This window comes from Oryctolagus cuniculus, chromosome 10 (genome assembly GCF_051225735.1).
Source record: "Oryctolagus cuniculus isolate XC-2025 breed Fujian yellow rabbit chromosome 10, ASM5122573v1, whole genome shotgun sequence".
NCBI lineage: Eukaryota > Metazoa > Chordata > Mammalia > Lagomorpha > Leporidae > Oryctolagus > Oryctolagus cuniculus.
Window position 1 is genome coordinate 28,005,385 of NC_142876.1, and position 12,778 is coordinate 28,018,162.

The window sequence follows — 12,778 nt, forward strand, 5'->3', positions numbered from 1 at the left end:
TTGTGACCCTACATTGGTATTTGTGAATTTAGCAGATCAGTTGTCCGTTTCAATTTTATAGGGTAGCTTTTGTAGTAAAAGACATTTTCCTAGCAAGGTATCTCCTAGGGTCTCAGTTGGGTAGGCTGCATTGACTTTGCTTCCAGGTGACTTAAGTGTTAGTGTGCCTGTATCTTCTTCAGCTGTAGTTATCATCAGTGATGCCGAGAGGCTTCAGTGGTTGTCGGATTGCCCATCAACCTGGATGTAGCTCTGTTAGGTTGGACAGGTTCTCCAGTGGCTCTGAGCACGTGTGACCAACTGTGAGTTTCTGCAGGTTATGTAGGGACAGGACCACCCTGAGGCAGGTGCAGCAGAGGTGGTGTGCATGTCTGTTTCCAAGGGTCAGGCAGGAGTGGGATAATGTCATTTGGCCAAGATGAGTGTGGCACATCATGCCTGATGGCAGAATAGGGTGGGTATCAGTGTCCGAGGGTCACTTGGGGACTGGGCCACATCAAAGGATCTAGACAGGGCACACCGTCAGTGTCTGTGGGCCACATGAGTGACTTTGAGGGCCTCTGGGAGCCGACTTGTTTAAGATAGGCTGATTGGCTGCCTCCTGGTGTAATGGGTGGATGGCGAGGATTGCTCCCATACTTCCTGGGTCTCACTGGGCTGAACTTCTCAGAACAGGCTGCCTGTCAACTTCTTGAGGGCTACAGGAGAATGGGAAGGGCCACAGCTGCTTCCTGGGAGCCTGGACAGGCCAAGTATTAAGGGCAGACTATTTGGCAGCTTGCTGAGATTGTGGGTGTGTAGATGAGGCTGCCCATTGGATTCCCAGAGCCTTTGAGGGGTCAACCACTCAGAGAAAGCTGCCTGGTTGCTTTTGGGGGCACTAGGAAGGTGAGCAGGATTGCTCAGCTGATTCACAGGGTTGGGCTGGCCATGGTGCTATGGGCAGTTGCCCAGCTGCTTCCCAGAATCCTGGTGGGTACAGGTCTCAGGATGGTTCTATGCAGCAGGAGCCTGGGTAAGGGAGGAAGAACCATGAGCTGGCCTCTTTTTCCAGGGCAACACAGCTGTGTGTACAGCCAGCAACTTGTCCAACTGAGCTTAGAGACAGACATGAGGGGTTCAGATTTCTCCAGCATCAAGGGAGGGGCTTCAAAATTTTCATGCTAAAATAAAATTAAAAGATAATGTGAATTTTCCATGAAGTTCTTGAAGCTCGCTCTACTTTAGGTGTCTTTAGTATGCATGAGGACTTCCAGGGACCTTCTGTAATACATTCCCTGTGCAAAGTCTCTCTTGGTTCAGGGTCAATGTCAAGAGACAAGACAATAGGTGCGTCGTGCTTAGTTCCATTACTTAGAAGACTGCCGTGTAACTCTGTGCTCTGCAAAGACTCTGCCACAGCCACACCACACTACAGAGCTCTGCCTCAGTCACACCAGTGGAATCATTGCTTTTTCTTTTTGGACCTTTTTTATGGAGCCAGGTGTGCCAGGCGTCTCTAGTCAGCCATCTTGCTGACATCACTCAGTACTCCACTAACTTGACAGAAAAGATTCCATTTGTACAATTTGTACTTCCTCTTTGTCTTTTTCTTGCAGCCAAGTGTCAAGTAAGAATTAACTCAGAGCCTGATTGTACAATAAAGATTAAGGACTCTTTAAGCAATAAGACTCTGCATTCCTGAGCATCTTGGGAAATATGTATTGTAATAGTTTTCACCGATGACTAGTGACACACTGATCCAGTAAGTTTTCGAACAGCCTTATACTTCTCTGGTGTTGGTGGCTCTTATTTCAGGAGAGGGAAGTCCTAGGTGGTCGATCAGGCACATTCTGAGATGCTTCATTGATCTGACCTGTCCTAGGGCAGATTATGTTCTTACATTTCCTACTAAGCTACACTCCTTTGGCCTGTTATAAAAAAATCTTTTTCCAGCTGACTAAGTCCAATGCATGTACTTGTACCACAGTTCTCACTGGGGTAATTTCTCAATTCTCATTAACTTTCACAGCAGCTGCTCTGGTTCCTTTTGAACATTTGTCCCCTGAACTGAGGGGTTTGGCCCCTAAAGTCTTATGCTAATGGTACTAAGAGGGTGGGAACCTGATCCCACTCTGGTGTTTGGAGGCGGGGACCTTTGGGAGTGATTGGATTGGATTGGGTGGTTAGGGTAGAGTCCCCATGATTAAATCCTTATGGCTTTATAAGAAACCACATAGGGGCTGGCTGTGGCACAGTAGGTTAATCTTCCACCTGCAGTGCCAGCATCCTATAGGGGAGCCTGTTCCAAGTCCCAGCTGCTCCTCTTCCTATCCAGCTCTCTGCTATGGCCTGAGAAAACAGTAGAAGATGGCCCAAGCACTTGGAACCCTGCACCCATGTGGGAGACCCTGAAGAAGCTCCTGTTTCCTGGCTCCTAGCTTTAGATTGGTGCAGCTCCAGCTATTGCGGCCATCTGGGGAGCGAACCAGCGGGTGGAAGACCTCTCTCTTTGTCTCTCCCTCTCACTGTCTGTAACGCTACTTTTCAAATAAATAAATAAAATCTAAGGAAGGAAGGAAGGAAGGAAGGAAGGAAGGAAGGAAGCGAGGGAGGGAGGGAGGGAGGGAGGAAGAAAGAAAGAAAGAAAGAAAGAAAGAAAGAAAGAAAGAAAGAAAGAAAGAAAGAAAGAAAGAAAGAAAGAAAGAAAGAAAGAAAGAAAGAAAGAAAGAAAGAAAGAAAGAAGGAAAGAAAGAAACCACATAGACAGACAGATACACCTGCTCCCCATCTCTTGCCCTCAGGGGCCACCTGACTCAAAATCCCATGGAACTCTGAAACCTCTGAAGCCAAGATAAGCCTTTTTCCTTTAGAAGTTAGGCCACTTCAGCATTTTGTTACAGTAATGAAAAGTAGACTAACACAGCCGCTGAGGTGAAATTATTCCAGAAAATCAAACTCCTCACATTTACAGACGCATGCACTAAAATGATTGATAATTCTGGTGGTATTGGTGTGTTTTTTCTAATTTTGTTTTTCTAATTAGAGAGGAAAGGAAAAGGCTTGCATTTCCCCCTAGTACTCGTACTTTATCCCGTTAGGAGTAGACTCTTTTACTGTGACAGTCACAGCCCCAAGTTCTGTGCCACCAGGCAAGATTTAACAAAGGCTCAGAGGTACGTAACATGACTGGAGGCAGGAAAGGAAAAACCTCTCTCTCTCTGATGGTTATATTCCACCCACTAGTGAGGCAGGGAGATGGGAGGAAACATCAGGAGACCGTTTCCTCAGTCATTAACTGGCTCTGTGAGCTTGCAAAGTGGATGCCTCCAGAGATCACCTCCCGCTCGAGGCACCAGGTTCTTCTCCTTGTGAAAAGCATTTCCTTTTTTCTGTAGCCCACTTTAAAATACAGTGATGATGAAGTAGAGGAAACAGACTTCTAAGTTAAAAAGGCGACGTAACACTGCCTCAAACATTTCCTTCCCCTGCTTGTTGCCAAAATGCACCAAAAATAAGACATTTTTAAAAATATTCTCCAAATAATAATGATAATAACAATTGCCAGCAAGGGAGATAAGATAAAGCAACGAACTTCAAAAACTGATACCCAGGAGGGGAACGAGATTCTGAAGCCTAGAGGCTAACTAGAGCATAACCTGGCTCTTAACCGTACATAGCTCTGAAGTCAGTGGAGGGCCACGTGTCTGAGAACCAAAGGAAATCTGAAGATTAACAACCGAGGGGAAGCCTCTCCTTGTCTCTTTTTCTCAGACTCAGGCTCTCTCTAAATGAGCCTGATTTTCCACAGAGAAAAGGACCCGGATGTTGAGAGTATTGCCCCAGAGGGACCGGCTATTCCTCCAAACTGAACAGAAGAACATCCATTCAGGGCATTTAGCAAGGAAAGAAAATAAGAGGGGGGAAAAAGGGATAAAGAGAGGCAGGAAAGGAACAAACCATTGCAAGGGTTGATATAGAAACCAGCCAGGAAGAATACAGAGTTAAAGGAATAGCAAGAACTATGTGTGTACATATATATTAAAAATAAGACCTCATAGAAAAGAGTATAAAGAGGAGCAACAGAGAGATAAAAGGATATCATCAGACCAAAAAACATAAAGTGAGGTTTCAAACAACCACAGAATTAGTACATTGAAGTACAAATACCAAGCAATATAAAAGATGACATTGAAAACTAAGTTAAAGAAAATCGTAGGATAATCACAGTGGAAGCAGTAGAAAGAGAAATTAAACCAAATACAGAAGTCCACAGAATTAGGATAGAGAAACGATCCAACATGAGGGTAAGTGTTTCCTAATGCAAAGAAAATGTGGATCAGAAGAATCTGGATAATGTAATAAAAGTGATGACATAACAAAAGTTGAACCTCTAGATGGAGGCACACACTGCAGTCCAAGAAAATTTATCAAGAGAAACTCCACAACTAGAAACATCCAAGTTAAGTTATTCAAATGCAGGGATTAACAAAAAAAAAAATCCTTCAAGTTCCCTGCAAAATGAGCTACAAACAGGGAGAAAAATCAGGCTGGCCTCAGACAACTACATAGTAACATTTTCCCAATCTTCAAGCATACATAAAAATGCAAAGAATAGGACAACAAATACTTATATACTCTTCACTTAAATTTTTCAAGTGTTAACATGTTGCAAATAACTGTACTTACAGTAGTGGTTGTAAAACATATCCACAAATTCTTAGCTACCCTTCAATAAACAAGTCAAATGCAATACCTCCTTCCCTTTAAAGAAAATAGGCTAGCCTTAGTGACTAATTCCAGTGCACAGAATATGTCAGAAACAACCCAGTGCCAATTCCAAGGCTAATTCGTAAAAGCCGATAGAGCTCTGACCTGGCTCTCTTTCTGTTAGCATACTCAACACAAAGTCTAAGGTTAATGCTATAGGCTGAATGTTTATGTCCCCTCACTGTATGTTGGAAAAGCACACAGTGTTTTTCCTGTAGTCTCACACCACACTAACCAGTACAGGAGACTTCTGTAATCTCAGAATGTGAGGCAGGCACTTTCTTCCTACGGAAAACATACAGTCAGGTCTACAGTGGATACAAGCTGAAGGCGGGGGGGGAGTAGAGCTTCCACGACCCACCTTGAGGACATGTCTACAGCCTGCCTTCGAAAGGCAGTTATAAGCCAGGAACCATGGGCAAAAGTAAACCAAAATCAACAACAATTATATTTATATTATAATATCACCCACCTAATAGTTACAATGTGGCTCCAAATCCTATGTTGAAATGAGCCACAGAGTGATGAAATTAGGCCATCAGGCCTTTGGGAGGTAATTAGGTCATGAGGGCAGAGCCCCCACCAACAGGATTAGTGCCCAGAGCTCCCTTACCCTTTCTGACATGCCAGGATGTGCTGCCACAGCCGTCTAGGAACCAAGAAACAGGCCCTGCACCAGACACCAAAGCTACCAGTGCCCAGATCTTAGTGTCCCACCTCCAGAGCTATCAGAAATAAGTGTCTGCTGTTTGCAGGCTGCCCAGGCTGTGGTGTTCTGTTGGACAAGCCTGAACAGACTCGAACAGCCAAGTTTCTGGAGAGTGCATCCAATAGTCAAAGGACTCCCTTTTATCCAGTGCCTGCCCTGGAGGTGGAGGTCCTACTCGAGGTTTGGCAGGACAAGGCTACTGGGGCCCCCAAACCCAGAAGACAAGAAGTACCTGCTCTGTGCAGCACCCAGAGCAGCTGTTCAGAGATTTTGCCCAGGTGGAGAGGCAGAGAGGCAGAGAACAAACAGAACTGATTTGTAACAGTGTAGAGAAGTTCAATCCTAAGAGTGACCTAGAAAACATTGGAGATTTTGGTGAAGAACCAATAAGGGGATGTTGGAAGCTCCTTTTAATGAAGCAGAACAGCTTAAACTGTGGGGCCGGCTGGTACACCAGAGAGACGGAGGGAAAGAGATGGCTAAGTAAGGGCCTCTTGGGGTCTAAACAAAATTCAAAGACTGCCCTCAAAACTACCCTTGCATGGGGCCAGCGCTGTGACATAGCAGGAGAAGCCGCCGCCTGCAGTGCTGGCATCCCATATGGATGCTGGTTCAAGTCCTGGCTGCTCCACTTCCAATCCAGCGCTCTGCTATGGGCTGGGAAAGCAGTGGAAGATGGCCCAAGTCCGTGGGCCCTTGAACCCATGTGGGAGACCCGGAAGAAGCCTCTGGCTCCTGGCTTCAGATCAGCACAGCTCCAGCCATTTTGGCCATCTGGGGAGTAAATCTGCAGATGAAAGACCTCTCTCTCTCTCTTTCTCTCTCTCTGCCTCTCCTTTTCATAGTAAAAAATCATATGTATATGTTTTCTTACTATGTCTCTAAGAATCTAGCACTTTAATGTGACAGAATGTGTGTAGAGAACAGAAGGGGAAAGGCTCAGCTTTGTGCTGGGGAAGAGGGGAAGAGGCAGAGGCACACACAACAAAAGGTGCTTAACAATGCTTCAACACTAATAACTAAGTCTGTCCTCTTTCTTTCTTTTTTTTCTTTTCTTTTCTTTTTTTTTTTTAAATCTTTTTTTTTAACTTTTATTTAATGAATATACGTTTCCAAAGTACGAATAATGGATTACTATGGCTTCCCCCCCATACCGTCCCTCCCACCCACAACCCTCCCCTTTCCCACTCCCTCTCCCCTTCCATTCACATCAAGATTCATTTTCGATTATCTTAATATACAGAAGATCAGCTTAGTATACATTAAGTAAGGATTTCAACAGTTTGCTCCCACACAGAAACATAAAGTGAAAAATAATAGATGATTTTTTTTTAATGATGATGAAATCAGATCAGACCTATTGTCATGTTTAATCCCAGTGAGAGTCAAGTTGGGAGTTGATAGTTTCTTTTCTTTTCTTTTCTTTCTTTCTTTTTTTTTTTTTTTTACAGAGGATCAGTTTAGTATGCATTAAGTAAAGATTTCAACAGTTTGCACCCCCATAGAAACACAAAGTGAAATATATTATTTGAGTACTCGTTATAGCATTAAATCTCAATGCACAGCACATTAAGGACAGAGATCCTACATGAGGAGTAAGTGCACAGTGACTCCTGTTGTTGACTTTACCAATTGACACTCCTGTCTATGGCATCAGTAATCTCCCTATGCTCCAGTCATGAGTTTCCAAGGCTATGGAAGCCCTCTGTGTTCTCCGACTCTTATCTTGTTTAGACAAGGTCATAGTCAAAGTGGAGGTTCTCTCCTCCCTTCAGAGAAAGGTACCTCCTTCTTTGAAGACCTGTTCTTTCCACTGAGATCTCACTCACAGAGATCTTTTGCCAGAGTGTCTTGGCTTTCCATGCCTGAAATACTCTCATGGGCTTTTCAGCCAGATCTGAATGCCTTTAGGGCTGATTCTGAGGCCAGAGTGCTATTTAGGACATCTGCCATTCTATGAGTCTGCTGAGTATCTCACTTCCCATGTTGGATCACTCTCCCCTTTATTTATTCTATCGGTTAGTGTTAGCAGGTACTAGACTTGCTTATGTGCTCCCTTTGACTCTTAGTCCTTTCATTATGATCAATTGTGAACTGAAATTGATCACTTGGACTAGTGAGATGGCATTGGTACATGCCACCTTGATGGGATTAAATTGGAGTCCCCTGGTATGTTTAGAAACTTTTTTTTTTTTTGACAGGCAGAATTAGACAGTGAGAGAGAGAGACAGAGAGAAAGGTCTTCCTTCCGTTGGTTCACATCTCCAAATGGGCGCTACAGCCGGCACACTGCGCCGATGCGAAGCCAGGAGCCAGGTGCCTCTCCTGGTCTCTCATGCAGGTGCAGGGCCCAAGCACCTGGGCCATCCTCCACTGCCCTCCCTGGCCACAGCAGAGAGCTGGACTGGAAGAGGGGCAACCGGACAGAATCCGGTGCCCCAACCGGGACTAGAACCCTGGGTGCCGGCGCCGCAGGCAGAGGATTAGCCTAGTGAGCCGCGGCGCCTGCCAAGTCTGTCCTCTTTCTAGTACACACATGCTAGAGACTCATTGCTGCATATAAAATGTCCAACTCGACAGCAGCAATGTGTGAACAACACCTTGTGCTTGACACTCAGGAGACTCAAGAGTGGGCTGGAAATTGGAGCACTAGTTTCTATTTAAAGAACAGGAGGAAGAGATGTACTAATATAGCACAATGTAGTACAAAATTTCCCTGGTTTTTAAATTTTTTTTAACAATTAGAGATGTGTTATTAGCATCTTCTGCCACACACTTAATTCACAGAAAGGAAAAGAGCAAACACACTTTATTCTTCAAGGTCCTGGCAAGAAACAGATGGAAAACTCAAATTGGATTATTGGAGTAGAATTTATAAAAAATGCTACTTAAAATGTGTGGGCAGAGTTTACAGAAAGTAACACATGGTCATTCAGTTTCCTGGGTCTTGCAACCTCAAGGAGCAGGTATTACCTCTAAGCACAAAGACTAAAGGTTAGATAAAGAGGAAAGGGACAGCCCGATAGAACAGATCACCTGACAGGAAGTGTGATCTTTGCAATAGGCTGAGACCACACACATTGGGAGAGAAACACCTGCCTCGTTCTCCTCCCACTTGTATTGACCTTTTGCTGTTAACTCCTACCCCCATTGGCTGAACCCAACCTACAGCAGTCCATAAAGGTCAGATCAGTTCCCCTCGTGTTCCTGCCCACGCAGGCTGAACTGTGGCTGGATGAAAACCATGGAGAGTGGATCACAAACACCTAGATTATGCCATTCACACATGGACATACTCTGCGAACATGATAAAATGCTTCTCAGAACAGGCACCAATACCTTATATATAAATATTTGAAATCAAGTACTATATATATATATATATATATGTATGTATTTGAAAGCAAATTCTATGAAAAGTTACATAACTATATCTTATTTGATAGAAATGTTTCTCAAAGCATTTTGAATACTGTTAAGGATGTTACTATATTAGTGTGTACAGAGTGATGAGTTCTCCAATTTTTGATATAAGAAAAAAAAAGAGTAAGTCTTGCCAAATTTCCCAGCATCAGTTTTGAGCTCCACTAATGAGCCACAGGGAAGCCAGTGTCTGCGCCACTGACATCAATATTTCATTTTGCTGGATATGTTCTAATCTCCTGGAACTAAGGGACTTTTCTCATTTACCTTCTAAAAGTTATTTTCCTTAAGGAAAATTTAGTAACAAAATGGAAAAAACTGTTAGAATTCGACTGTATTGTATTATACGATATACAAGTCCATACAATGAGGTTATGTCCATGTTTTGGAAAACTTCTGTCTGTGTGAATGTAATTAATACTGAAGCAGGGCTGGCGCTGTGGTGCAGTGGGTTAACACCCTGGCCTGAAGCGCTAGCATCCCGTATGGGTGCCGGTTCAAGTCACGGCTGCTTCTCTTCTGATCCAGCTTTCTGCTATGGTCTGGAAGAGTAATGGAAGATGGCCAAGTCCTTGGGCCCCTGGACCCACATGAGAGACCCAGAAGAAGCTCCTGACTCCTGGCTTCGGATTGGCACAGCTCTGGCCGTTGCAGCCAATTGGGGAGTGAACCAGAGGATGGAAGACCTCTCTCTCTCTCTTTCTCTTCCTCTCTTTCTCTCTGTGTAACTCTACCTTTCAAATAAATAAATGTATCTTAAAAAAATACTGAAGCACACATTCTGTGTAACATATATTTATAAATCATGTTTTAGTAGAGTGTACATGACTAAATATAATTAATGATTAATAAATATGCTTATAAAATAATTTGCAAATTATAAATCTTGGCATCAAAGATTTATCATATATCATTAGAGCCCCAAAATACGTGTCCTAGATAACCTGGAGACAGTCGCACTGCAATAAGAATCCCTAACACGACATGGCCATACTGTCATAGCAGGACACACCCAGACAGCAGGTTACACTCCCGGATGCTACTGGTGTTTCAGAGAAGCTGGGGCTGCCCAGGGGGAGTCAGGGCTACAGATGAGCCCCTCCAGAGGCTGACTGTTGGTACAGGGGGCAGCACCGTGCTGCTGGTCACCTGTGCCCCTGCCACAGGGATGGGAGAAGCAGGAAAGTGCAGCCCTTCCCGACCCCACTTAGGGTCGGGTGCACATTCTGCAGTGGAGTGGAGTGGCTCTCACTCACTAGACCTGGGCCCAGGTCCAGACCTCCCCACGATTCACTGCATTCCCTGGGCTGTCCTCCCCCAATCCTGACCCACTGCCAGACATAGCAGCTTTGGAATTGATGACCATTTTGCCATTGTTTATAAAACTGAGGTAGCACTGTGATTCAGCCGAAAAGCACAGTGGTCAGGAGTGAGCTCAGTGGTTAACGCAGGTCTCCAGACTCCTTTTCTGAAATGCTAAAATGAAACCCGGGTCTACATTTGATCTGGCCCCAGCCTCCTTCATCAGCTTTATCTCCCAGAACCCCTTCCTAGAAGTTTATCTCTGTACAGCAGCTGCTTGTAGGGTTGCTCCAGTAACCTTGTGAGACCCCTCCTCCCATTAAGACATGTGCCCAAGTCCTGCTCCCCTAGAGCGTGTAGTTTGACACTGTGTTGTTTGATATCTCTAAGTCTTGCACATGATGATCTTCTGTATCTGCTCCTTTTTCTTTTTCTATCTCAACAATTTCATTAAATTTTCCCAAATTCAGCAAACCGGGGACCAGCACTGTGGCATAGTGGGTAAAGCCACTGTCTGCAATGCCAGCATCCCATATGGGCGCTAGTTCAAGTCCTGGCTGCTCTGCTTCCAATCCAGCTCTCTGCTATGGCCTGGTAATGCAGTGCAAAATTGCCCAAGTGCTTGGGCCCCTGCACCTGCATGGAAGACCTGGAGGAAGCTCCTGGCTCCTGGCTTCTGATTGGCCCAGCTCTGGCTGTTGCAGCCACTTGGGGAGTGAACCGGCAGATGGAAGACCTCTTGTCTCTGTGTCTCCTGCTCTCTCTCACTTGCGTGTTTGCTATCTTTCTGTAACTGTAACTTTCAAATACATAAATAAATCTTTAAAAAATTTTCAGCAAACCAATACCCTCCTATCAAAAGCATTAATGATCCTTCCCTCCTGGGTTAGGTCTCCCTGAAATTTTTCTTGTTATTTAATTCATCCAGGGATGGGGTACAGGGTCAGAAATTTTCAAAATTTCTTAGATGACTCTAATGTGCATCAGGGTTGAAAACCATGGAGCGGGGCTGGCACTGTGGAGCAGCGGGTTAAAGCCCCAGCCTGCAGTGCCAGCATCCCATATGGGCACCAGTTCAAGTCCCGGCTGCTCTGCTTCCCATCTGGCTCCCTGCTGATGTGTCTGGGAAGGCATTGGAAGATGGCCAAGTGCTTGGGCCCCTGCGCCCGTGTGGGGGACCTGGAGGAGGCTCCTGGCTCTTGGCTTCAGATTGGAGCTCAGCTCTGGCCATTGCGGCCATTTGAGGATCTGTGTCTCTACCTCTCTCTGTAATTCTGCCTTTCAAATAAATAAAATGAAAATCTTAAAAAAAAAAAAAAAAAGATCTGTATCCCCAGTGGCTAAGACCAGTGCCAGACACTTGGTAGAAAAAAAAAAATTGAGGGAGAAGAAAAGAGAGAAGGGGAGGAGACAAAGGGGTGGGGATTTCCAGGTACTTGAGGCTGACTGGTCTTGTAATCAAATTTAACATCAGGGGGTCCACCCATGTGCAGAAGTCCTGCCCTCAGCTTTCTGAATGTGACTTTATTTGGAGATAAGATCTTTATAGGGATGTTAAGGTAAAAACGAGGTCATTTTGTGGGTCCCCATCCACTAGGATGACTGTCTTTATAAACAGAGCAGATTTGGACAAAGAGTCATTCTTGGAGGAAAGACAATGTGAAGAGACACAGAGAGAGGCTGGTTGTCCCAAGCCAAGGTCAGAGGCCTGGAACGTTACCTCCCTCAGCCCTCCCAAGATTTGGTTTCTGACTTCTCACCTCCAGAACTGCAGGGCAACACGTGTCTGTCATCCGAGCCCCTTGGTTTGTGGTACTTAGATATGGCAGCCAGGGGAAACCAACCCAGGGCCAACTGTCAGAAGACGCTGCCCAACCCCCTGGATGCACTTGTGTTAGTGATGAGCTATGGCTGAGCCTGGGCTCCTCTTGGGGGCGGATGGCACTTATCTGCACATGGAGTGAAAAGACCAGGGTTGTGGTCAATACATTGCATTTAAGAGATGCGTGACTGGCTGGCGCCACGGCTCACTAGGCTAATCCTCCACCTGCGGCACTGGCACCCCGGGTTCTAGTCCCGGTTGGGGCGCCGGTTCTGTCCCTGTTGCTCCTCTTCCAGGCCAGCTCTCTGCTGTGGCCTGGGAAGGCAGTGGAGGATGGCCCAAGTGCTTAGGCCCTGCACCTGCATGGGAGACCAGGAAGAAGCACCTGGCTCCTGGCTTCGGATCAGCGCAGGGCAACTGCTGGTTGCAGCCGTAGCGGCCACTTTGGAGAGTGGACCAACGGAAAAAGGAAGACCTTTCTCTCTGTCTCTTTCTCTCACTGTCTAACTCTGCCTGTTCAAAAAAAAAAAAAAAAGTTGGTTGACTACATTAACTTATTCTATCTGGAGTTCCTTTAGAGTTAGGCTTGGAGTGCAGAAGCCAAGTTCCTGGATGACGCCACAAGACTGATACCACAAAACAGAATACCTTAGCTGTGTCTGGGATCAGTAAAGCTTTGACCGAATCAAACTTACCTAGAACACTATGTTTATTGTCTTCCTCAAACTTGGCCAGATTTTTGCCTGACTCTGTTGTTGACTGGAGGAGGACGC

The 12,778-nt window shown here is 45.3% G+C and overlaps 1 long non-coding RNA gene across 1 annotated transcript in view; it reads left to right on the top strand.

The window, feature by feature from the left end:
- The window catches only part of LOC149123717 (uncharacterized), a 14,821-nt gene extending 5,175 nt beyond the window's left edge, over window positions 1–9,646 (top strand). Inside the window, exon 2 of the long non-coding RNA XR_016214024.1 lies at window positions 9,410–9,646. This is a non-coding gene — a long non-coding RNA (uncharacterized LOC149123717). The remainder of the gene's footprint in view (window positions 1–9,409) is intronic.
- The last annotated feature ends 3,132 nt before the right edge of the window (window positions 9,647–12,778 follow it).